The sequence below is a fragment of the Triticum dicoccoides genome, chromosome 6B, assembly GCF_002162155.2.
Source record: "Triticum dicoccoides isolate Atlit2015 ecotype Zavitan chromosome 6B, WEW_v2.0, whole genome shotgun sequence".
Lineage (NCBI taxonomy): Eukaryota > Viridiplantae > Streptophyta > Magnoliopsida > Poales > Poaceae > Triticum > Triticum dicoccoides.
In genome coordinates, this window is record NC_041391.1 from 405,790,829 (window position 1) to 405,817,673 (window position 26,845).

The following is a 26,845-nucleotide window of genomic DNA, read 5'->3' on the forward strand; positions in this document are numbered from 1 at the left end:
AGCGCTCTCCATCGCACAGTACTTCTGTACTATGATTTCCAAGTACGCGAAGCTTACTATGTCACGGCGGCTTATAGCGTTGAGGAGCCCTTCATCCATGCAATTTTTGCAGAAGAGCGAGACCATGTTCTCCTCGCGGCAGTCCTTAACCTTGATAAGCGCAAAGAGGAATCGGGCCCAGTAATGATGTACCATTTCCTCGGGCTCTTGCCTGATGCAGGAGAGACAATTTAGATCCAGGTAGGTGTTGTTAGCAGAATCTAGATTTTGATCCGATTCAACGCCCAAGGGCGTGGGCGGCACCGAGCTTAACAGCTCAGAATCTGGAATATTACCCAATTTCTTTGGCCCAATGCCCGATTCTGAGCCTGGGGCCTGGGTCATATTTTCCTTTGAGCAGGTTTTCGGCTCGAGGAGTTCGGCAATCCGAACATAATTCATCCTCAAAGTTGAGGGACAATTCGCGCGTGGTTCCTCCACTATCGCTACCTCATGGGTGCCCGGCGGGGACCTGATGTCCCTTCGGTCGGTTTTAAGCCCAATCCGGTCATAGTTCGTAGTGACTCCCAGAGAGGCGATGCGATCCAAGAGTTCATTAAAGGAGGAGAGCTCCATTGGATCCATCTGTTCGGCGAGTTCTGAACCGACGCGAAGGTTATGACTGATGACCCGAGAGGCCATCATCGGCGCCTCCGCTGATGGGGCGGCCATGATAAAGCCGCCGAGTCAGAGCGTTTTGCCTACAGCTAGAGCCCCCTCCGAGGTAATGTCGTCCTTGATGACGAGATAAGCCATCGAGCCTTGTGGCAACGTCACAGAGGGACTCTCAGTGAAAGCACCAATGTCGGTGTCAAAACCGGCGGATCTCGGGTAGGGGGTCCCGATCTGTGCGTCAAGGCTGATGGTAACAAGAAGTGAGGGGACACAGATGTTTACCCAGGTTCGGGCCCTCTCGATGGAGGTAAAACCCTACTTCCTCCTTGATTAATATTGATGATATGGGTAGTACAAGAGTAGATCTACCACGAGATCGTAGAGGCTAAACCCCTAGGAGCTAGCCTATGATGGTATGATTGTAATTGTGATCGGCCTTCTAAGGACCAACCTCTCTGGTTTATATAGACACCGGAGAGGGCTAAGGTTTACATGGAGTCGGTTACAAGGAAGGAAATATAATATCCGGATTGCCAAGCTTGCCTTCCATGCCAAGGAAAGTCCCATCTGGACACGGGCCGAAGTCTTGAGTCTTGTATCTTCACGCTTCAATAGTCTGGACGTTGTACACAGTCCGGCAGTCCCGATACCCCCTTATCCAGGACTCCCTCAGTGCCCTTGCCCATAAAACCTCGGGTACCTTTCGAGTAAGAGCGTAGCCTGAAAAATTAAAGCCATAAGCTCAGTAATAAGAAGTAGCATGGGAAGATGAAAATTGGGAGCAGAAAACTATTCCAAAGTGCAAGCTAGTGGCAAAGACAATGGCTTGAGCATGTGGGGGCATCAAATGATGACACACTATATACAAACTAAGAATTGGCGGTCATGAGTGATGAAGAATTGGTGGTCATAAGTGATGTACAAGCGTCCCTAGCCTTTATGGATCCTCCTTCTCGTGGTCAGTTTAAAGAGATGAATGAACTTGAAGCTGAAATGATGGACCAGTTGAGCAGTTTCAGCAGGGGGATTCAATTGTTGTGGAGAACTATTTCCGATCAAGGTTGGAGAGAGACAAAGGGAAAAGATCTGTAGCCAATTAATAATAGCCGTTGCTATTTACGTACTTGGATTCCTGCTATGTGCACTTGTGTTTATCAAAAGACATAATTAGTAAGTGGGGGAGATGAGAAACTGGTGTAGAAGGCACCACGGGAGTGATGGAGACAAAAAGCGTCGCGGTCGGATCCTTTCTGTCTCGATCAGTCAGTCAGTTACACCTGGAGCAGAAGGCACGAGAGGGCTGATTTTGATCGGTTTTGTACGCTTAATGTGACCTTGTTTGTAAGACAGAAGTACTGAAGACTGAATAAATCCTGAAGAACATACTATAGAACATGTCGCCGCCGTTGCTGCAAACCCATCACGGATGCACAGGGGCAAGATTTCATACTAACATGCAGGTGTTCAGCTTGCCACAAGAATGGCTACCACCATGGCAGGTGTGGTGGCTCAACATCCGTTTGTTCGACCAAAGAAAAAATTGACAGTCATAATTAAACAATGAACCAACCAATGATCGAGGTCGGCAATGTACCAGCACTCGTGATGCCCTTGGACGCAGTTCCAATCCAGGTCGACGTACTTGACAAAGACATGTTGCAGGGCGAGGCCAGGGTGGAGGCGCTGTTGACTGAGCCCCTAACGACTGGGTAGAGGTGACCTGGACCGGTCGTTGTGCCGGAGGCAGTGAACGCGCATGACGGGTAGATTGAGCCGGAGGAGCGCCTCACACGGAGATGGATCCGATGCCCGCTTCACGACACACGCATCACACCTGCAAGGAGGAGTCCTGGTGAGCGGTGGAGGTGATCTAGACCGGCAGTTGCACCGGAGGTAGTGAGCGGCCCAGGACGGACGGATTGTGCCGGGGAGTGCGTCACATGGAGATGGATGCCCCCAGCCATGGGCTACTTTAGAAAGGGGAAGGAAGAAGAGTTTAGGAAGAGAATTATTTATTTCAGGGAGAAGAGGAAGGGATATGGGAGGAGAAGAGGGGATGCGATAGTAGGAGAGATGGGTGGGTGGTTTGTCTCCCACGGTGTGAAAACTAATTACATGTAAAAAATTACAAATGATGATGAAAATATTTGTTCAGACCATAGGAGGTAGGCCTGAGCGGACTGCATAAGGTGTGACATGGCAAGATGTGAATGGATGCTGACGTGTCTATGCTGCTAAATCCTATTAAAGGCGCCCAATATTAGTCATTTTACTAACGAGCGCATACCCCCTCATCTTGTTTGGGCCGGCCCATTTTTTTTTTCCTTTCTCCGTTTCTAAAGAGCAAAAATACTGCTGGACCCAGGATTCGTTGTCACGACGACCTTGTTTAGAGCACGACGTGACAACCACCAGACCAGTTCGTTTGTTGTGTTTTACTACATACTTTTCTCCTTTTGTCCTTTCACCTGTTTGTTTTCTTTTTTCTATCCTTATTTTTTCTTTTTTCAAGTTCGATAAACCTTTTTTCTTCATGATTTTTTTCTGCAAAATCGATATTTTTTTCTCAAATTCGAAGAACTTTTTTCAAACTCAAAGAACTATTTTCAAAATCGTTGAACTTTTCTTCAAATTTGATGAACTTTTTGTTTCAAATTCGATGAACTTTTTTCTCAAATACGTTGAACTCTTTTCAAATTCGATGAACTTTTTTCAAATCCAGTGAACTTTTTTCAAATCGAATGAAATTTTTTCAAATTTGATGAACTTTTTGTTTCAAATCTGATTAACTTTTTTTCTCAAATCCGTTGAACTCTCTTCAAATTTGATGAACTTTTTTCAAATCCAGTGAACCTTTTTCAAATAGAATGAACTTTTTTTAAATTCGATGAACTTTTTTCAAATATCGTTAAATTTGTGTCAAAATTGATGAGTCGTTTTTTAGAATTGATGAACTTTTTCAAACTTCGTGAACTGCTTGCAACTTCGTAAATTTGAGATCCATTTGTTTTTTCAGTTTTGTGAAGGAAGGAACGAACACCGAAAAAAAGGAACGAACAAAGGAAAAGTGCAACTGCGAACAAGAGCGTGCTAGCTGGACCGGCCCACGCAAGGCTGCTGCGAGCGCCCAGTAAGAGAATCGGTGCTTAGGGTGCTAAAGAGGAGGTCTCGTCTATGCTGCATGTTGAGATAAATCAAGTAGTGGGGGTGAACTTCTTAAGTATATAGGATCCCAGGGATAGGCGGCAACCATGACGGGTGGCGAATACCCGTGGGCCAGTGGGCCTGTATGTGTACATGTATTCAATTTCTCCTGTACCTGGCTAGCCACGCCTTCGGTTTGTTTTTTTGAAAGGAGAAAAAAAAATATCTACGGTCTTCGGTTTGTGATTTACGGACTCACGCACGGGTTCATATCTACGGTCAGGTAGGTATATATATGGTGTATTTCCTTTGCAGGTGTGCATGCGAGGAGGAAGATCAATCGGAGGAAATATGCATCGGCCTAGATAAGAAAAATTTAACACGGCATGTATTTAAAAGGCATCTATATTTCCACGAAGATCACATGCCCGATCGGATCAACTTGGACGAGGGGCCAGCGCCTATCCCTCGGCATATAAATACAAGGAGGAGGCATCCAAGACCTCAGGTACGCATCAGAGGAGACGACACGGAAGCCATCCGGGCAAGACGCACCCACGGCCGCGGCGTGCAGGGCGGCCTGGCTCACAGCGGTGCAAGTACATATGCCGGAAGACCTGTGAGGGGACGCGGCGGCGGCAATGACACCCGCCCGAGCTCGACGACGGCAACAGCAATGGAGCACACACAAGGCCATTGCACACGAAGGCACATACGGTACTCTTCACTTCAATGACTAATTTTTTTATATTCTTAATACACCAGATTGCATCAAGAGAAGCCAAGCAACAAACACTCAGGAAGAGAAGATCTCATGCACCCGGAGGAGGAGACCACGGCTCGCACGACGGAAGTCAGCCGAGAGAGGCGCGCCCATGGAGGCAGCGTGTACGGCGGTGTTGCTCGCTACAAAGAACATACACATGTGAGAAGACCGGCGTATGCGGCAGTGGCAACTACACCCCATCCAAGCATGAAGATGCGCCTGCCGGCGACGGCAACGCTCACGGTGTGGAGGCGGCGGACAGCACATCCAATGGAGATGGCAGCAAAGAGCGGACGACGCGACGCTCCTCTGCTACCAAGTGCAACGCAGGCACACACGCATATGGATGAGGAGGAATCAGCCCGTCCTTTTCTTCTTTTTCATGTACATGTGTGGAGGCAGCGGACAACACATCCAATGGAGATGGCAATGGAGAGCAGACGACGCGACGCTCATCTTCTACCAAGTGCAATGGAGGCGGTTGATGGCACGCTAGCGGAGATGACTCAGGAGCAGCCGGAGCTCGTGAAAACGTAGCCCGAGAAAAATCCATGGCGAACATGCGAACATGCAAGTGCATCTAGTGCCACGCCTAGTTGGTTTTGGAGTATTGACGACAAAGTTGGTTGAGGGACTAATGCGTTTGTGAGAATTGCAGGATAACGCAGGTAGTGTCCCTCATTGTTTCGGTTTACCTACCGGAGATGACCCCTAAAAATGTATGAAGACATTGAAGACAATGGTGGTACGTGAAGATATTCATATTGAAGACTATGACATGAGAAGACATTAAGTGAAGACTATGGTGCGCGAAGACTCTGTAGTTTTGTTGTTTCCTTTTCTTCTTTGTTTAGTCATAGGAACCACCGTACTGTTAAGTGGGGTTCAAGTGAACTAAGACAGAGTGACTGAAGTGATGCTCAACTCAAATCCTATGTCTTCAAGCGAAGACAATAAGAGCAAATCTTATCCAGAGCTGGATGAGTCAGCTTTGCTTGTAGCCCAAGTAAAGCTGCCGCGTGTGTTTGAAATCTGACCGTTGGAACACGTGTCAGTTCCTTAGTGACCCAGGGTCATTTTGGACAAATCAGGTCGGGTTGCCTAGTGGATATAAATAGCCCACCCCCTACACCATAAATTGGTGGCTGCTCAGAGTTTGTGCACGGCTTTTGTCATTTGAGAGCAACCCACCTCGAAGCATTTGAGAGAGAGAGAGAGAAATCCTTGCGAGGACAAAGCCCAAACACCCAGAGCCAAAGAGTGTTAGGTATCACTGAAGTCTTTCTGTCTGTGTGACCTGAAGACTTACTACATTTGAGGACTGTGAATCCTCCAGCCGGTTAGGCGTCGCGTTCTGAGCATCCAAGAGTCATTGTGGATTGCCAGTGAACGAAGTCTGTGAAGGTTTGGAAGTCTCCCTTGAAGACTTACCAGAGTGATTGGGCGAGGACTGGGTGTTCTTAGCTCAAGGGGAATAAGGTGAAGACACGGTCTTCGGAGTTAAATCTCAGCCTCCCTAACCAGACGTACAGTTCTCACAGCAACTGGAACTGGTCTAACAAATCATATGTCTTCAACAAGCGACTGGTTCTATCCCTTCCCAACCTTACTTAAGTTTGTCTTCGTGAAGTCATAGCCTATCTGTGTATCTGTTTGACTTCATTACTTGACTACTATTGTTGATTGGCTTCATACTATCTTCCATCCTGATCCTTACTACCTAACTGCTATTAGTCCTGTACTTTCACATCATTGCATACTTGACTATGGCTTTCTTAGGGTAGTTTATCTTCCGCTGCATATTAATTAGGTCATTTCTGTTGTTTGTCTTCGAAACTTCTAAGTTTTAAAGACTTTCATAAAAATCGCCTCTTCACCCCCCCTCTAGTCGATACTAGCACTTTCAATTGGTATCAGAGCAGGGTACTCCCTTGTTCTGTGTGATTCGGTTTAACCACCTGGAGTTTCAGCTATGTCGACTGCAGGATTGAGGAACATATCTTGTCCCACCTTTGACGGTCATGAGTATCTCCGATGGAAGGCCATGATGAAGAAGCGACTCATGTCCATGGATAGCAAACTGTGGACCGTCACTGAGATTGGACTCACTGATCTATGCAAGATGGAAGAGGCTGATGACATTCGCAAGTGCACTCTATTGAACCTTACAGCGAAGGATGTCATCTGCTCTCATTTGTCCCGAAATTAGTTCAGGAATGTTATGCACCTCAATCATGCGAAGCTAATCTGGGACCGGCTTTTTGAGGTATATGAAGGTCATCGCACTCGTCATGATCCGTGGTTTGAGGACTACAAGGAGTCTCTTAAGGAGATGACCTTTGCACCTGAATCATTATCATCCTCATCGTGCCACATGGCAAGGGGTGATAAGGTAACTGAATGCTATCTCTCTGAATCTAGCGATGATGAATCAGGTGATGAATTTGGCCCCAGTTATGACAAGCTTGCTTCCCTTGCCACTAAACAACAAATAATCTTGGAAAAGGTTCAAGACATGCTTAGTAAGAGCGATGATATGTTGGGAGAAGAAATGGACCAGTCAAAAGCTTTGGCTGATAGTCTTCAGAGACTTCATGCTAAGTTTGACGCCCTTCAAGATCAACATAATGCTCTCTTATCTGATCATGAGAAGCTTTCTTCTGAATATCTTCAAAGAAAGCTAGACCTTGAAAAGATAAGAGTGGATTATGAAGATCTTCAGAAGGAGCGAGATTTATTACTTGCTCAACAAATCAGCGTTACACAGGATGGATTTGAACCACCATGTCTAAAATGCATTGAGCGTGATAACGCTACATCTGTTGCTGAATGTTCCATTGCTGCTACTGTTTCATTGTCTTCACCTACTGATGTGGTTACTAACCCCTCTGCGGAGGATACCACTGCTATTGCTGACGAAAATGCTATGTTGAAGACATTGCTTGAAACAGGGATGTACAAAAGTTTGAAGGGACATCAGACTCTCTGTGATGTCCTCAAAAAGCAGATTCTGAACCGAAACCCTAGGAAGAAGGGTGTTGGGTTCGAAAGGAAAATGAATGTTGATGGCTCATACTGGAAGCCTGAGCAGTACCCCAAAACCACATGGGTTGCTGCAAAGGAACCTTCAGTAGATCCATCCACTTTATCTGGCTTTACCTGTGCTAATCCTATTATCATTGATGAATCCTTTGATGCAAACTATAAGCTGTTCAAAAATCAGAATGGTGAAGTGTTTGCCAGGTACATTGGTACTAACTGCAGGAATGGACCACCTATGAAGAAGATCTGGGTACCTAAGCAGTACATTGAGAATCTTCCTGTGAATGTCGTCATGACACCACCAAGGAAGAAGACAAACCCCAGACCTATAGCTTCATGTGGCCCAAAGGCTTCATACAGATACATGACTCACATGAGTCACCCTAACGCCAATGTTGTGCAGGGAAATCATGCTCGGACTTATGAATATGAGCGTGTATCTTCGAACCGCTATGTTCATAGGACTAAGAACTTTTCTGCTTATTCATATGAGTATCATTCATCTCCTGCAAGGCTATTTGCTAGGGCTTCAAAGCCAAAATTCTCAGATGCTGCACTTAGACTCATTGCTTCTAAGCCACCACTGAAGATGTGGGTGGCAAAGAAGAACTAACTCTCTTTTGCAGAAAACGGTCTCCAGCCAGCAATCAATGGCGTCCGATACTATTGCTGGGGACCTAAAACCCATTTAGGACGCACGATAAAATGTCATTCTATATACTTCACATCTTAATCTCTTATTAGTCATACTATGTCCTAACTTTGATATAAGCTGTGACTGTCCCTGTATGTGTCAAATGCTTATGCTTCACAACACTCTTGTGAAGCCTATCCTCCTAACTGCACTGTAGGGTACATCACCAAAGGCTTCAGAATGGATTATGGACAGTGGATGCACAAATCATATGACTGGTGATCGAAGTCTTCTCATGGACTCAACCTTATGTCCATTCGACAAGAGTCACATTACATTTGCTGACACTGGTAAAAGCAAGGTATTGGGTCTAGGTAGAGTTGCAATCTCAAAGGATCAACACATGGATAAAGTGATGCTTGTTGAATCCCTTGGTTTCAACTTAATGTCTGTCTCAATGCTTTGTGACTTGAACATGATTGTGATATTTGGAAAATATCATTGCCTTGTACTAATGGAATCTAACAAATCTCTAGTCTTTGAAGGGTATCGAAAAGATGATCTATACATGGTAGATTTCTTAGCAGGTCCACAGCTTGCCGTATGTCTTCTCACAAAAGCTTCAGAATGCTGGCTCTGGCATCGAAGGCTAGGACATGCTGGCATGAGGAACTTACACTCACTCGTCAAGAAGAAGCATGTCATTGGCATCGAGGATGTCAAGTTCAAGAAGGATCATCTGTGTGGTGCCTGTGAAGCTGGAAAGATGACAAGGGCAAAGCACCCCTCGAAGACAATCATGACAACATCTCAACCCTTCGAGCTGTTACACATGGACTTATTTGGACCTACTCACTACTCCACCCTCACAACAACTGCCTGTCTCTATGGCTTCGTCATTGTTGATGACTACTCAAGATACACATGGGTTCATCTAATTCTTTACAGGACTGAAGTGCAAGATGTCTTCAGGCGCTTGTCAAATCGAGCAATGAACAATTATGGCGTGAAGATCAAGCACATCAGAAGTGATAATGGCACTGAATACAAGAACACTGGACTTGATCTGTATCTGGATACAATGGGAATCACTCATGAGTTCTCTGCTCCATACACACCTCAGCAAAATGGCATCGTTGAGCGCAAAAACAGAACCCTCATTGAGATGGCTCGAACAATGCTAGATGAGTCCAAGACACCAAGAAAGTTCTGGCCTGAAGCTATTGATACAGCATGTCACATCATCAACCGTGTGTACATCCATAAGCTTCTGAACAAAACATCGTATGAGCTCCTTACTGGCAAGAAGCCAAACGTCAGTTACTTCAGAGTATTTGGAGCTAGATGCTGGATCAAGGATCCCCATCACAAGTTAAAATTTGCACCTAAGGCTCACGAAGGCTTCATGCTTGGCTATGGAAAGGATTCACACTCCTACAGAGTCTTCAACCTTTATCTCTACAAAATTGTTGAAACTGTGGATATGAAATTTGATGAAACCAATGGTTCACAGAGAGAGATTCTGCCAAGTACACTAGATGAAGCTCCTCCAAGAGAGTCCATCAAGCTGATGGGAACTGGTGAAATCATGCCCTCTAAAGCACAGCCTGAAGAGGAACTTATCATCTCTGCACCAAATCAACCTGAAGACAATGTTCAGACCGAAGACAATCCTCCCAATGATGACAATGATCTGCGAGAGCAAAGTCTTCGTCCTGTCCATCCTCGTGTTGCAAATGAAGTTCAAATAGAGAAGATAATTGACAGCATCAATGCGCCTGGTCCACTCACTCGATCAAGAGCAACACAGCTAGCAAACTTCTATGGGCACTTTTCATTTGTGTCAATATCAGAACCCAAGAAAGTTGCTGAAGCTTTTATGGAACCTGAATGGATTCAAGCCATGCAAGAAGAACTTCAACAGTTCAAGCTGAATAATGTTTGGGAACTTGTCAAGTGACCTAACCCTCGCAAGCATAACATTATTGGAACAAAGTGGATATATCGAAACAAGCAAGATGAGCATGGTCAAGTTGTCAGAAACAAAGCACGTCTTGTGGCTCAAGGATATACTCAAGTTGAAGGAATTGACTTCGATGTAACATTTGCTCCTGTTGCTAGGCTTGAAGCTATACGCATACTGCTAGCCTACGCTAATCATCACAACATCTTGCTATATCAAATGGATGTAAAGAGTGCATTTCTCAATGGCAAGATTGAAGAAGAAGTATATGTCGCACAACCACCTGGCTTTGAAGATCCAAAACATCCTGATATGGTGTACAAGCTAAACAAAGCACTGTATGGCCTCAAACAAGCTCCTCGTGCATGGCATGATACAATCAAAGACTTCCTGAAGAGCAAAGGCTTCAAACCTGGATCCTTCGATCCCACACTCTTCACGAAGTCATATGATGGCGAACTGTTTGTGTGCCAAATATATGTGGATGACATAATCTTCGGCTGCACCAACCAGTATAGTGATGAGTTTGGGTACATGATGCAAGAGTAATATCAGATGTCCATGATGGGTGAGCTGAAGTTCTTCCTTGGTCTTCAAATTCGTCAGCAAAGAAATGGCATCTTCATATCTCAAGAAAAATACCTCAAAGATTGTCTGAAGAAGTTTGGAATGGAAGACTGCAAAGGCTACACGACGCCAATGCCAGCCAAACACCATCTTGGTCCCGACAACAATGGTAAAGAGTTCGATCAAAAGGTATACCGCTCCATGATTGGTTCTTTGCTTTATCTATGTGCATCTAGGCCAGATATTATGCTTAGTGTTTGCATGTGTGCTCGATTCCAAGCGGCACCAAAGGAATCGCATCACTTAGCTGTGAAGCGAATTCTTTGATATTTGGCTTACACCCCAACACTCGGATTATGGTATCCCAAGGGCTCAAAATTTGATTTGGTTGGATTCTCGGATGCTGATTATGCTGGTGACAAGGTGGATCGCAAGTCTACATCAGGCACATGTCATTTTCTTGGTCGATCACTTGTCTGTTGGTCTTCAAAGAAGCAGAACTGTGTATCACTCTCAACTGCTGAATCTGAATACATTGCTGCTGGATCCTGTTGTGCTCAGCTTCTATGGATGAAGCAAACTCTCAAGGATTATGGCATCAACCTAAAACAAGTACCTCTCTTCTGCGACAACGAAAGTGCCATCAAGATAGCCAACAATCCAGTCCAGCACTCAAAGACAAAGCACATTGAAATACGTCATCACTTTCTCAGAGATCATGTTATGAAGAAAGATATCGATATCATTCACGTCAACACTGAAGAGCAACTGGCAGATATCTTCACAAAGCCCTTGGATGAGAAAAGGTTTTGCAAGTTACCATGTGAGCTAAATATCTTGGAATCCTCTAATGTCCTGTGATCAGGCACACATCCTAACACTTATGCATGATGGTGACTTAGATGTGCAACACACAAAGTAATGTATATCTTCAATCAATGAAGATTTACACTCTAAGTGTGAATACATTAACATGGAATTTGACTTCGGAGCGCCACGATAATTGTGCGCCATGTCTGGGTCTAATACTTCCTATACGATGGGTAACGCCACCACCAAACTTCTCTGTCTGAAGTGTTTCACTCATGGCGTTATATTGCAATGATTTCGCATTTGGTTTGTCTTCAATTTCAATTTATCTTCATGATTTTCTACACTATGATGATTTGATTGCTTTCTGATATATATATACTAGTGTTCTGTCCTCTACAACATTCACTTATAGCTATGTCTTCAAGATTGGATCTTTTGAACTAAGTGAATGTGATCGGACCCTAACCTCTCTATGCTTCCTATCTCAAACTCTATCTGTCCAAATCATATGCATTCTATTGAAACTGTCGAATGTCTTCTCTGCGTCCTAGTCAGCAGAAGGCAAAGAGACAAACATTAAATCTGTTTTAAATGACTTATCTTTATTGTTGAAATCCGGAGAAGCCAGAACAACTCTCCGACATGCCTGGCGGGCATGGGAACGTGGGACAACTCTGAGTATGTTGCATGCTTGCCACGTGCCCCTCGGATATGAACCGCTAGGGGCATCAGCGTAATTGCGCTGTGTCGCTCACCTACTTATAAATACTTGTCCCCTGTAGTAAAGAAATCCTTCCTCCACCTCTCCACCTCCGTCAAAACCCTAGCACCACCGCTAGCTCTCGACGACGCCGGCGGTGAAGCGCTTAGCTGCCGCGACTTCTCCGACGCCGTCCTCATGCCGGCCGCGGACATCGTCCTCTCCGCCGTCGCCGTAGGTGTCCTCCGTCACCAAGTTAGGGCACGGTGGGCTGAACTGCTCGGTCTCCTATTCATCCCAACTAGCAGTTCTTCGTGCGGTAATTATAACTCTATTTTTACCACCTTTTTGATCTTCAAGATTCATCCTGTTTACCGAAAGTGGTTTCTGCTTATTCAATGTTAGATCTATTATGTCTGCATCTCAAACTGCCTAGTCAATTCACTTAGAATTCCTGTCTAGTTCGATTCCTCACTTGTACTTATTCACGGATTGGTAAAAATCTGGAACCAACTCACCTATATAAGTGAATGTCTTTGCATCATGAGGTCAATGTCTTCAATATGATTTATCTTCAAAATCTTCTGAGAATGCATATGACCTCTTCCCCTTCCCTCGCATCTCTAATGCTGTCACATGTACATGTCCGTGGGAGAATCCCTTGGTTCTCATAGTCTGCATTCATTTGCAGAATACTTACAACATCATATCAATTCTCCCGAAGCTAGTTCCTGCTTGACCAGCAAGCATAAGTCTCTGAAGCCTTTGAACATATTGAAGCCATTCAGTTTGAAGTTCATGGCTGCAGAGAAATCAGCAAGGAAGGGTGGCAGACAGCGCAGAGAAGGAACATCCAAAGATCTGCCTGATGACCTAGCAGAACTCTACAAGACAGATCCCGAAGAGAATTATCATCAGAGAAAGACACGAATCCAATGGATTCGACGCTATTGGGATGAGGAATGTTTCAAGTACAAGTTTGTGACGAAGGAATATGCAGAGAAGAATGCCATCAAGAGACCTTGGGGTGATATCCTCTATCGAGGCCTTCAACCCAAGAACAGAGCTGAAGCCATTGCTCAAGGCTTCTATCCTTGCATGGTCCGTGGACCACAGCCTGAGAACGCTGATCCCACTTCACTACTCTGGTGTCGTGACGACTCTCTCTTCAAGCGCAACTTCCAATTTGCTGTAGCTTCGGCCAAGAAGAGCAAGAAGTCATTGGGATTGGACTTCAACCCAGGTCCCTCTGCTCCCCGTGCTGACGGCTCCCGTGATGCTGATCCCAATGTTATCGGCCCCTTCTCCAACCTTGACGGCCTCATCACCTACATCGTGGTCCAAGGTGCCAGAGTAGATCATTCTGAAAATGATGCTGACTCCGATGAAGCCCCAGCTCCTCCTCCAAAGCCGCAGAAGCAAAAGAAGCCAAAGGCTTCAAGATCAGCTGCACCTCCGAAGACTTCTCGTGTGAAGCCACTGGCCACTGCACCTCCTGAAACCAGTGTGCAGTCTGAAGATCAATCCCGTGTCTCCAAGAGAGCGGAGAAGAAAAAGCAACTTGTCAGACCAACCGATCAAGCCTTGACTCCTGCCGCCATTCTGCGCGAAGAACCCATTGATCTGTCAAGTGATGAAGATCTTGCTGATGATGCCCTTGAGCAGCTGATAAAGAGCAAGGAAGAAGCAGAAATCTTCAACAACTTGCCTCTCTTTGATGTGGCAATCATCCACAACTTCATTGATGAGTGGTTCGACATCCCCAATCTCAGCTTTGAAGATTTGCAGCTTCCCATTGGCCTTAGTGTCGCCTTCAATGGTGCCATTGCTTCTGAGCTAGCTCTCGCTCAGCGCATCGTTGAGCTCAAGAACAAGATTGATTATGAGAAGGCTCAATTCAAGAAGCATGTGGCCAAGCTAAGTATTCAAGACGTTAGAAACTTCAAAGTCATGCCTACAATGAGGCTGAGAAGCGTGAAGAAGCGTGAAGAAGCTCAGGGCTCTCGAGAGCGCATGAAGAGTTTGGCTGATAAGTGTGTGCTCGCCTACAATGAGGCTGAGAAGCGCAAGTCACTTGGCCATCCTGGCATTGAACCCAGGATGGCTGCAAAGAAATAGAAGAAGCTTCCTGCTGACCAGCCTGAACCTTCAAGCCAAGAAGCCCCTCGCATTATCTTCCCAAGCAGCATGACTGGCTCGAAGCCAAAGGTCACCACAACCGCTTCAGAACAGAAGAAGACAAGGGCTATCGAGGCTGAAGCTAGAAAGAGAAAGAATACTGAAGCCTCTGATGCCGCTCCCTCCAAGAAGAAGCGCAAGACCAAGAACACTAGGGGTGCTTCCACAGAGACCTTAGTTGTTGAACCCATTTCAGTGGTTCGCCCAGCGTCAGAACATCAAGAACGAAGGATGATAGTCCATGAGCCTGCTCCCACAGAGGCTCATGAAGCTGAAGATATTCCAGCAGCTGAACCCACCACTGCTGAAGACATTGGTCATGATGATAATGTAGCAGATGATGAAGTTCTTCCTCAGATCGAACATGACGTGGTATCATCGCCTGTTCATACAAACAGCAAACTCATTAGCATTGGTCGTCCTCTGACGCCAATTGCTCAGGATGCATCATGGGCTGATCACCCACAGCTACAAGACTCCCCCAGTACACCCAAACAACAACAACAAGCTACACCCCCCGTGCAAGAAGAGGATGAAGACTTTGAGGCCCAGCCATCTCCATCTCCTAAGGTGTTGCCAGCATTTCGCAGGCTTCGCAAAGGACACAGGCCTCAAGTCCCTCTGTCGAGCGTTCCAGAAGGAGAAGTGCAACGTTCACCTGTTGCTCGTCAAGTCTTTTCTGAACCTACTCCAACTTTGAATGTCTCCGAGTCTGAAGCACAAGCTGCTGAAGACATTCCGGCTGCATCAGCCGAGGAAAATCAAGAAGAAGTACGTGTCCCTACTCCCCCAGTCATTGAAGAAGCAGTTCCTGATGTGAACGTGCCTGTGCCCGACCCTCCTGTTCGTCAAGAGGAGGTTGAAAATGTTGAAACTACCACCGCCAACGCCAATGAAGCCAATGACGTAGTCATGGCTAACGCTAATGTGGAGCCTGCACCAACCAGTGTGCCTGAAGCAAATGTGGCCACTGAACCTGAAACCAATGAGGCTGCTGCACCTGAAGCTAATGAGACAACTGCTCCCGAAGCACCTGTTGTGCAGCCTGACGCCTCAGCTGTTGCCCCTGCTCCTGTTCCGCCACCAAGGCCCCATACAATTGAGCAAGCATACAGTCATGGTAAGCTAACCATTGTCCGATGGCCCATTCTGGTACCTCCGCCTACTGCCTCTGGACCTCAATTTGACTATCATGTTGAGCATAGGCCTCAGGTCCAGAAGCCAAAGCCTAGGCTGCCAAGGTTTCCAGGTACTGCAAACTCACCAAAGTCCTTCAATGCAAATGGCTTCAAAAGCCACAATACCTTCTTTGACAGCGCCAAGAACCCCTACTCCAAGCCAAGAATATCATCAGATCGGTTCTGGAGCTATCAGCAAAGAAGCTATTACTCCTGCGTTCTATATGATCAAGGGTGCATTTTCCCTCATATGCGCCTTGACACTGAAGCCATTGCTGGACTGCCATGCTTAGAAGAAGCACTTGATTGCTTTCGTGATGCTGGTCTGCTCCACTTTGTGACAGATAAAGAACATTGGAATGAAGAGCTATTGCTTCAATTCTATGCTACTCTACACATTTGCGGCTACTACAGAGAAATCAAGACATGGGTTCTCGAGTGGATGACTAGAAATGTTCATCATGAAGCCAAAGCTATGGATATCATCGAGCTCACAGGGCTAGCCACTCCTGGAGAACTATATGAACCTGACTGTCTGCTACACCGCAATGCAGTGGAGAGTATCTTCCATAAGCCAGAACCCAATATGAGCCAGATGTTGAGCATGATGAAGCCCTTGCCATCTGACGCTGAATATCCAACAGAGTTCTTTGTTGAAGACCTTGAGTATCTGCCTCACACCATATATCATATCATCAGGCGAACTCTATGGCCTGTCAAAGGACATTCATCAGCGCCCAAGCTTGAAGGAGCTATGAAGACTTTGGTCTTCTATATTCTCAATGGCATCAGCTTCAACACTCAAGAACTCTTCATCAGGCAACTTGCTGCTTCTGGCACTGACCTATTTGGTCTGAAGTTTTATGCTCCATGGGTCATGCGCCTCATCAAGAGACACTCATCTGTCAACTATCAGCCCTCTACTCGCAATCATATGATCTTTTTGCCAGAGGTTGATATGTCAGTTGAAGCTATATACTCTGACCCTGCCAAGAGGCCTCTTTGTCTTCAGAATGCCGAGCACCAAAGCTTCACTCAACCCATTGAAGGTGTTCAAGCAGCGACACGAATCTATCCATTGGCTGGAAATACTTGTCTGCCTCATCGAGCACCTACTGAAGCCACTAAAAGCACCATTGCACAAAGGCCTCGGAAGCGTTCTCGCGTTCTCAATGACCGAGAACTTCTTGTGGCCCTTCATCAGAAACAGGATAAGCATCATTTTTGGCTCAAGAGACAGATGCAAAGCAGATCTTCAAGACGATGGCTTCAATGAAAGATTCCAGTTTGACTACACTCCTCCACGGACTGTTGTCCTACGTCGCACTCCATCTCTTGAAGACTCTGAATATTCTTCCTCCGCAGCAACGGTAAATGCCAGAGTGATCGATGATGAAGATGATGCTACTTCACCACCTCCTACTACTGCGCGCATCGACACTGCACCAAGTTCATCTGCACCGCCAACCAACGACGACAACCCTGCTGCTTCACCTACTCATGAGGACGAGTAGATGCTCTATGTCTTCAAACCTTTTTGGTCCTTACTAACAAAAGGGGGAGAAGCGTATGAGTTGATAGTCTTCAAGCGGGTTCATATGGGCGGTTGCATTATATTTTGCTTCGTGCTTACAACTCTTGCTTTTGAAACATTTGGTTCTCTGAGTTGTAACACCTAAACTTGATGGTTGTCTGCTACTTATTTGATTCACTGTGATGCGATGATAAATTCCGCATGTGCGATGATAACTTCCGCACTTAGATTATTCTGCAGACGTCCATTTTTCATTATGCATGCCATTCTACTTGCAATATCATTTCATGCATGATGAACTATCTTCATAAGTTGAAGTGGATCTCCACAAGTACAACTTGCCATGTGCATTTGCATTCCAAAAGCAAATTACTTATATGCACATCTTCAGGGGGAGCCCTTGCTACTTATGAAGACAATTCCCAATTCCCTATCCTTATAATTTCACATATTTTATCCCCGTTGAAAACTTCAACCAGTTTGTCATCAATCACCAAAAAGGGGGAGATTGTAAGTGCATCTAGTGCCACCCCTAGTTGGTTTTGGAGTATTGACGACAAAGTTGGTTGAGGGACTAATGCATTTGTTAGAATTGCAGGATAACACAGGTAGTGTCCCTCATTGTTTCGGTTTACCTACCGGAGATGACCCCTAAAAATGTATGAAGACATTGAAGACAATGGTGGTATGAGAAGATATTCATATTGAAGACTATGACATGAGAAGACATTAAGTGAAGATTATGGTGCGCGAAGAATGTGTGGTTTCATTGTTTCCTTTTCTTCTTTGTTGAGTCATAGGAATCACCGTACTGTTAAGTGGGGTCCAAGTGAACTAAGTCAGAGTGACTGAAGTGATGCTCAACTCAAATCCTATGTCTTCAAGCGAAGACAATAAGAGCAAATCTTATCCAGAGCTGGATGAGTCAGCTTTGCTTGTAGCCCAAGTAAAGCTGTCGCGTGTGTTTGAAATCTGACCGTTGGAACATGTGTCAGTTCCTTAGTGACCCAGGGTCATTTTGGACAAATCAGGTCGGGTTGCCTAGTGGCTATAAATAGTCCTCCCCCTACACCAGAAATTGGTGGCTACTCAGAGTTTGTGCACGGCTTTTGTCGTTTGAGAGCAACCCACCTCGAAGCATTTTAGAGAGAGAGAGAAATCCTTGCGAGGACAAAGCCCAAACATCCAGAGCCAAAGAGTGTTAGGCATCACTGAAGTCTTTCTGTCTGTGTGACCTGAAGACTTATTACACTTGAGGACTGTGAATCCTCCAGCCGGTTAGGCGTCGTGTTCTGTGCATTCAAGAGTCATTGTGGATTGCCGGTGAACGAAGTCTGTGAAGGTTTGGAAGTCTCCCTTGAAGACTTACCAGAGTGATTGGGCGAGGACTGGGTGTCCTTAGCTCAAGGGGAATAAGGTGAAGACATGGTCTTCTGAGTTAAATCTCAGCCTCCCTAACTAGACGTACAGTTGTCACAGCAACTGGAACTGGTCTAACAAATCCTGTGTCTTCAACAAGTGACTGGTTCTATCCTTTCCCAACCTTACTTAAGTTTGTCTTCGTGAAGTCATAGCCTATCTGTGTATCTGTTTGACTTCATTACTTGACTACTACTGTTGATTGGCTTCATACTATCTTCCATCCTAATCCTTACTACCTGGCTTCTATTAGTCATGTACTTTCACATCATTGCATACTTGACTATGGCTTGCTTAGGGTAGTTTCTCTTCCGCTGCATATTAATTAGGTCATTTCTGTTGTTTGTCTTCGAAACTTCTAAGTTTTGAAGACTTTCATAAAAATTGCCTATTCACCCCCCCTCTAGTCGATACTAGCACTTTCAGAACAACATTCCCAGCCTCTAACTCCTTGGGAGGTCTACCATGTCAGCGCACATTACCACGATGAACAGGTCCATGGTGAACAGGTTCATGGCGAACGGGACACCGACGTATAGGTTTTGCACTGTGCTTCCAGGAGGAGACGGCGTGGTGGAACCGGAGCTCGCGATGACGTAGTCTGAGTCAAGTCCATGGTGAACAGGTCTCTCTGGTGGGCAAGTCTTTGGCGTCCCAATCGCGGTGAACAGGTCCACGGTCTTGCTTCCAGGAGGAGACAGCATGGCGGAACCGGATCTCGTGACAATGTAGACCGATACAAATCCAAGGGGAACATGCCAACAACATAGCCCATCCTCTAGATCCTTTGGAGGTCTACCATGTTAGCACGCAGGACTACGACGAACAGCTCCATGGTGAATAGGTTTATGGCGAACAGGACACCGGCGTACAGGTTTTGCACCATGCTTCCAGGAGGAGACGGCGAACCGGAGCTCGTGATGACATAGTCCGAGTCAAGTCCATGGTGAACAGGTCTCTCTAGTGCACAAGTCTTTGGCGTTCCGATCGCAGGGAACAGGTTGGTGGTATTCCTTACCGGAGGAGACTGCATGGCAGAATAGGAGCTCGCATAGATGCAGCCTGAGACCGGTCCCACCTTTGAAGGCACAGCCATCATGGCGAACAGGTCCTTGGCGTACATGTCTCGATGTGATACTTGTCTCGGCAAATCACCGAAAATATGGTGTTTAGCCGAGATGAGGCACTCACCATGGCGGACAGGTCCTCAATGTATAGGTCTCGGTGTACAGGTCCATGGCGTCCCCCACGTACAGGTCAACCTTTGATGTAGCATCTGCTAAGGCGACGTGGCCTCCCTGATGCTAGCTTTCCTCGTCCCCGTGAGCCGGCGGCCTTGTCTTGATAGACCAACCAACACGGTGTCTAGTTAATACAAGGCGACACAATCACTACGATCGTCTATCCACAAGTTCGCTAGGTGGTGCCCCCTGACAAAATGGACTGCCATTGATCGGGTGTCCAGTCAAGTCAGGTGCGCCCACCGCAGTGGATAGGTCCTTGGCGTACAGGTCCATTGCGTCGCTGACGTATAGGTCTTCCTTTGGCGTAGTACCAGCCCAAGGCAACGTGATCTCTATGACGCCATCTTTCCATGGCCCTGTGAGGCGGTGCCCTTTGTCTGGATGGACCGCCGAATACTCGGCATCTAGTCGAGACGAGGCGCCAACCACATCGGCCATGCCGATGCCACTGTGTGACGGTTTTACACCGACGCCGGTCTCCTAAACAACTTACTCCCATAAGGCATACCCTTGCATATCCTGACGAGTCCACTAGGTCGTCTAGAAGTTCGATCCAAGCAGGACCCATGCAACTTCAACCCCAACTACATCATCACTTCCAAGATCGACGAGGCATGACGGCGAGGGCGGACGTGGCTAGCAAAGAGCCATGTTTTGAGCGGTGCATGTACCAATGAGGACACGGGCTCTGCTGCTGCCCATACACCACCATCATCATGCATGGAGAACGCAAGGCGAAGATGATGAACACGACTACACAGCTTAATCAGAGGTGTCTCACGGAGTAACCCGCGGGAGTAATTAACCGGGAGCCTTCTGAGGCCCCGGGAACCAAGAGACCGCAATCACTACAGTCAGGTTGGCTGCCCTAGTAGGCCATGGAGCGCATATGTAAAGGGATCTTGTATTTTTGTTTCTCCAATGACAGATTAATAAAGTGTATGTTTCCCTATATTTATTTGTGTACTTAGTGCACTGGCATTCCCGCAACATTTAATTTTCGCTGGAGCATAGAGAGATAATAATATAATAACCCACATTATTTTTATTATTTCTAGTGTCAAACAGATATATACATACCTAGAGCTGGAGAGAATATGCAAGGGTGTGTTTCTTAAAAGAAGGATCCAGATAGATGGGTGTTTGTGCGTGTCTGTGTGTGTTTGTGCACGCGTGTGTGTGAGAGAGGGAGTGTGTGTATGTGGAGAAGAGGGTCCACTGATGATGTAAACCTAGTATAGGGAAGGGGGAATGGTGTGACATGTGTATCAAAGAGAGACAAAGGCATGTGTAGTAGCGGGATAGCATGGGTGCGGGCGGGGAGCCGACTATTTGGAAGAGATATCGAGTGTGTGGAGGAGAGGGGTGTGAGAGCGAGAGAGAGAGCTAGCGAGGGAGAGAGAGAGGGGGGTCGGTGTCAAAACCGGCAGATCTCGGGTAGGGGGTCCCGAACTGTGCGTCTAAGGCTAATGCTAACAGGAGGTGGGGAACACAATGTTTACCTAGGTTCGGGCCCTCTGTATGGAGGTAATACCCTACTTCCTGCTTGATTGATCTTGATGAATATGAGTATTACAAGAGTTGATCTACCATGGGATCGTAATGGCTAAACCGTAGAAGTCTAGCCCATGAGATTATGATTGTCCTATGGACTAAACCCTCCAGTTTATATAGACACCGGAGGGGCCTAGGGTTACACAAAGTCGATTACAGAGAAAGGAATCTACATATCTGAATCGCCAAGCTTGCCCTCCATGCAAAGGAGAGTCCTATCCGGACACGGTAAGAAGTCTTCTCTCTTTGTATCTTCATAGCCCAACAGTCCAGACCAAGTATATAGTCCAGTTGTCTGAGGACCCCTTAGTCCAGGACTCCCTTAGTAGCCCCTGAACCAGGCTTCAATGATGATGAGTCCGGCGCGCAGATTGTCTTCGGCATTGCAAGGCGGGTTCCTTCTCTGAATACTTCAAAGTATATCTCGAACACAAGAATCGTGTCCGGCTCTGCAAAACAAGTTCCACACACAACCGTAGAGAGTATAATATTTCACGAGTCCAATCTGCTGACAATTTTGGTAGCACGACATTACGTCATCACCCGGCCATTATCGTTTTCTAGCCTGCCACTCCATGTTTCGGGAGGTGGTTTTTATTGGCACGTCTTGTCAAAGCAGAGATTGTGTCCCCTTATTGCGGGATTTCCATCAACACGGGCGTGGGTAACCCAACCGTTCTGTTGGCATGATTCCTTGGGAATAGGCATGTTTTAAGGCCACGGAGGGGACGCTTGATATTCATCGCCTTTATAAAGGGGCTAAGGCCTGTCCTTTTTCTTCCACGCTAGTCCTTTCCTCCACCTCCCACCTCAAGTTCCAACACTCAAGGGTCAATGCAGTCGCTTCGAGCCTCCAGCCATGTCCGGACCCAGCCTTCAAGGCCGGTGGATGGCCTCTTCTGTCACAGAGGAGGATATCTCAAACCTCGAGGAGGCAAGATACCTAACTGCAAAAATCCTCCACAGGTTTCCTGCTCAAGGGCAGGTGATTCCCACTCCCAGATCCAATGAGAGGGTTGTGTTCATCTCTCACTTCCTCCGAGGGCTTGGGTTTTCTCTTCATCCCTTTGTTCCAGGGCTTATGTTTTATTACGGGCTGGATTTCCATGATCTAGCTCCAGACTCCTTCCTTCATATCTCGGCGTTCATCATCACGTGCGAGGCCTTCCTCCGGATTTCCCCACACTTCGACTTATGGCTTAAAACCTTTATCGTGAATCCGAAGGTAATGGACGGGAAACAAGCGGAGTGCGAACGCGCTTCAATAAGCAAACTTACCACGTCTCCTTGGCCAAAGGGCTCTTTCGCAGAATCTTCTGACTTATGGCAACGGGAGTGGTTTTACATTACCGAGCCTCGTGGTAAAAAGTGGGTAGCTACACCCGCGTTTCGATCTGGTCCTCCTTTACAGCTTGCATCATGGATTAACAAGGGGCTGGACTGGGGATCTACTGATGAAGTGCAGACATTGCAAAGTCGCATTCGGAGCCTCATTAAAAAGGACACCTGTCTCACCAATGTAATCCAAGTAATGCTAATCTGCCGGATCCTTCTGTGCCAGCGGCGTCCTCTCCGTATGTGGGAGTTCAATCCGGAAGGTCCACGGACCCTTCAACCCTTCTCCGGCACAATGCTCAGAGGGATGTGGAATTTATTCTACAACGCACGAAAACAGTGGCTGAATACTACAGAAGACCTCAGTCTCGACTGCAATCATCCGGATACTCCGGTAAGTACTTGACTCCTAGACACGGTTTAGTCAAATTATTCATGACAATGTATGATAAAGCTCTACTCGGCCAGGGCTGTTTAAAGAAGGTGGAGAGAATCAGGTGTTCGGCTCCACTTCCCGAAGACTTTGCTGATCCAGTATTAATAAGGATGCTGGCTCCGGCGCCATATCAAGTGTCGGAGGGGGAAGATAAGGAGGAGATCAAAGAGGCCCAAGGCAGCCTCCACTCTGGAGGCACACCAGGCTATTTGTCCGGGGAGATTGGAACTTCCACTTCCAAAGGTGGAAGGGAAGGGAGAACTGACATCCCTTCTCCTCATGGGAAGAAAAGGGCCGCTCCGAAGACTCGAAGAGAGAAGCTTAAGTGGGGGAAGGTATCCCGGTCAGGGCATGATGTTGACATGCAGTCACTCCACAAAGATAGGCCTTTAGCCTCATCATAAGTGAATCAGGATGTTTTTAAACATGTCCTGTTCTTTCCTAGTCATGAGGGTAACATTTAAAATATATGTTTGCTGCCTGGTACACAGCCCTCCTCAATAGTCCTCCTCTTCGGGGGATCTTCTTCCGGCGATGATGGAAAGCGAGACGCCCCCACAGATCTCCCTGCCTGATAACGCAGACGACGCTGAGGTGTCATCCCAGAGGATCTTTCCCGATCAACGAGTGGCGCAAGGGGTAGTGAAAACCGGGACCGAAGGTAATACTTCGGTCGCCCAGGGTCCGGGGTGTGCGGCCCCTACGGGGAACAACAAGAGTCCCGGACTATCCAATGTCCGACGGACGACGCGACCTGTTCCCGATCCAGAGGCGCCGGATACATTGATGGACATGTTGCAGCATGCGTCCGTCTCAGAGGAGCGTCGTACCTTGATGGGTACGGTGGTTGAAAGAATTCAGTCTGCAAAAAGTGGATTTAATGAAGCCTGCACAAGCCTACTAAGAGGTTTCGAGGTACATAGTGTAATTTATAAATGTAAATTGCACCTGTGTATAGATAGTAGGGACATTTACATCTGTGCCCCTAACTCGAACCCACTACTCAGATTTGCCCCTAATTTTGAAGCATGCTCAAATTTGCCCCTCCGCCGTTAAGTCACTACTCAAATTTGCCCCTAATTTTGAAGCATGCTCAAATTTGCAAATTTGAGCATGCTTTGAAATTAGGGGCAAATCTGAGCAGGTGGTTCGAGTTAGGGGTAGAAATGCAAATGGCCCTAGATAGTAGCCCCTGAGACTCTTGTTGGCATCCGAAGGGAGGCAATCAGAGGATCAAAAATATATGCCTAGGAAGTGAGCTGACTAATTGGAACACAGGCTGTTACATCCGCGGCCACTGCCCAAGCTACAGAGGTAGCACATCTGAAGCAGAAAGTTGATGTAGTGGATGATGACATCATGCTTATTAACAGGCGGCTCGACGAGGCGCAAGGTATGTCTTTGGGGCAATCAGTACATGCTAGTATTATAAAATGAGTGTGATACTGAGAATTTGTATATGCATAACTGCAGATAGTGCCGCCGTAGTTGAAACCCTTCGGGTGGAACTTGCCTGGGCCAAGGAGCATGCCAGGATGAGTAATGCGGCTGCCGAAAAGGTAGCCGCCGAATTAAAGGCCGAGCAAACTGCTCGGCGTTAGTGTGAGGAGAGAATATCTACTATGGCACTTGAGCTGAAGGATGCCACTAGCCGATGCCAAGTTCTTGAGAAAGATAAGAAAGCCAAAGCGGCCGACCTTGACAAGGCCTTACAAGAGGCGAAGGAAGCCTGGTCTGTGTCTAGAGTAGCTCGGGAGGAGATCCGACAAGCTGGGGAGATCGCGGCTTGTAAGCCCTTTTTATTGCAAACTAAGTTTGGCGATCTGAAGTATGCGTCGCTTAATCAACTGTGGAGTTCTCCAGACACCTTTACGGACCTGCCGAAGAATGTTGCCGATGCGAATCAGTTTTTGCACGTGCAAGAAGGACATGCAATGGAAAAGCTATTCTGGTCGCAATTTAACTCGCCAAAGCGTCCACTATTAAACGAACAGATGGCCCAGTGGGCCGAGCTCCACAAGATGTCTGGAACTATCATGAAGGACGTCATAGCCCTGTTGTGGCCGACTGAGCCAATTCCGAATATTTATTTCGGTTTGGTGCGGCAACTTGTTAATGCGGTGCCGCATATTGACGCTGTGAAGCGGTCAACATGCATAGAAGGTGCACGGATGGCCCTTGCCCGTGTCAAGACGTATTGGGCGAAGATGAAGGCCATCGATATTGCGGCGCAGAGTCCACCCGAAGGCAAGGACCCTAACATGCCAGAACATTACTTTGAAGATGTCCTAGAAGGTGCCCGCTTAATAGAGGGTCAGTGCTTGAAAGATATTATGTTTGAGTGAATTGTATCGAAATTGTAATAACAATATTATGATTTATTGAAGGCTATGTTTTTATACTTTTTTCCCTAAAAGTTTTGGTGCCTCCTGTGTGGCCGTCTTTTTTATATAATCTGAAAGTTTGCAGTCGTCGGCTTCAGCCCCCTCGTGTACAACGCGGGGGTGTTCAAAAAAGCACTTGATCACACTTGACCCAACGTCTTGCTCCATTAAGGAGGTGTTAGTGCGGCGAACTAGGCAATCGGACTATAGGGCTTTAACACTTTCACTTAGCCATAGGACTTTGATGGTGGGGCTACTATATAGCCCCTGGTATGTCCGCGGTTATCCGAATACAGTGCGTTTACATATGTGACCGGAAAGCGGTCCTTCGTTAATGCGCAAGGAATCGCGAAGATTCCGCTTAGTCATCACATGATTGATCAGCTCTCGCCGCATCATGACAGTCAGTTTTTGGATTTGTCTACTGAGGTGCTCATCCGGATGAACCAGGGCACAATCGCAGTAGTTCTCCCTTTACTACCCTAGCCGATATAGCGGAATGTAAGGTAGTAAGCACAGGAGCCGGGCAACCCAACTATTTACCAAAGACATGATTCGGAGCTGATGCATATAAGGCCAAACTGACGACGCCGAACACTCCCTATAGGTGTTCAGACTTTACAATATACACCGAGCTGAATACAACCACTGGTGATAAACCTTGGTATCAAGGCACATATGGCAATCCAACGTGGGGAAAGAGCGTAGGTGGTGACAGCATAAATCTCAAAACACAATACAAACCAAGCTGCTTCTATAACATCCACTTTAGTACGGCGAGCCGTATGTTTATAGGTAATGCCGATATATTTCTTTGACATTTTACATGCCAGGAAAGTATAAAACAAAAAGAGATAAAAAAGGTTTATACCAGATCTTAATCTAAAAAAGAAACCTTAATGCGGGGCCCTGTTGCACATCTGCGCCTTTTTCTCCGTTGTGAAGTGTCCTTGAAGGGTAAAGTTTGATGGCCATCTGTAGGAAGGAGAAAAAACCAGGTAAAAGAATATGTTGTGGCCGTAAGCAAAACTGGTTCGTTTTAATGAACCGTGAAATATAACTTCTGGAGTCTGAATAGGGACGAGCCAAACTATGGACTTTTTATGTGCAGTGTGCCCCCGTCGCCACCCAAGGAGTTTTGAGTGTATATTCATGTATACGTGGCACTTGTGCTATCTCTTTATGGGGCGATCGATGGGGCATAGTTGCTAATCAAGCTCGGGTTTATCTGAGCTTCCGCACTTAGGTGTGCGCCGGATACGTTTAGCTGTATCCGCGGTCTTGACGATAGATGAGTTGT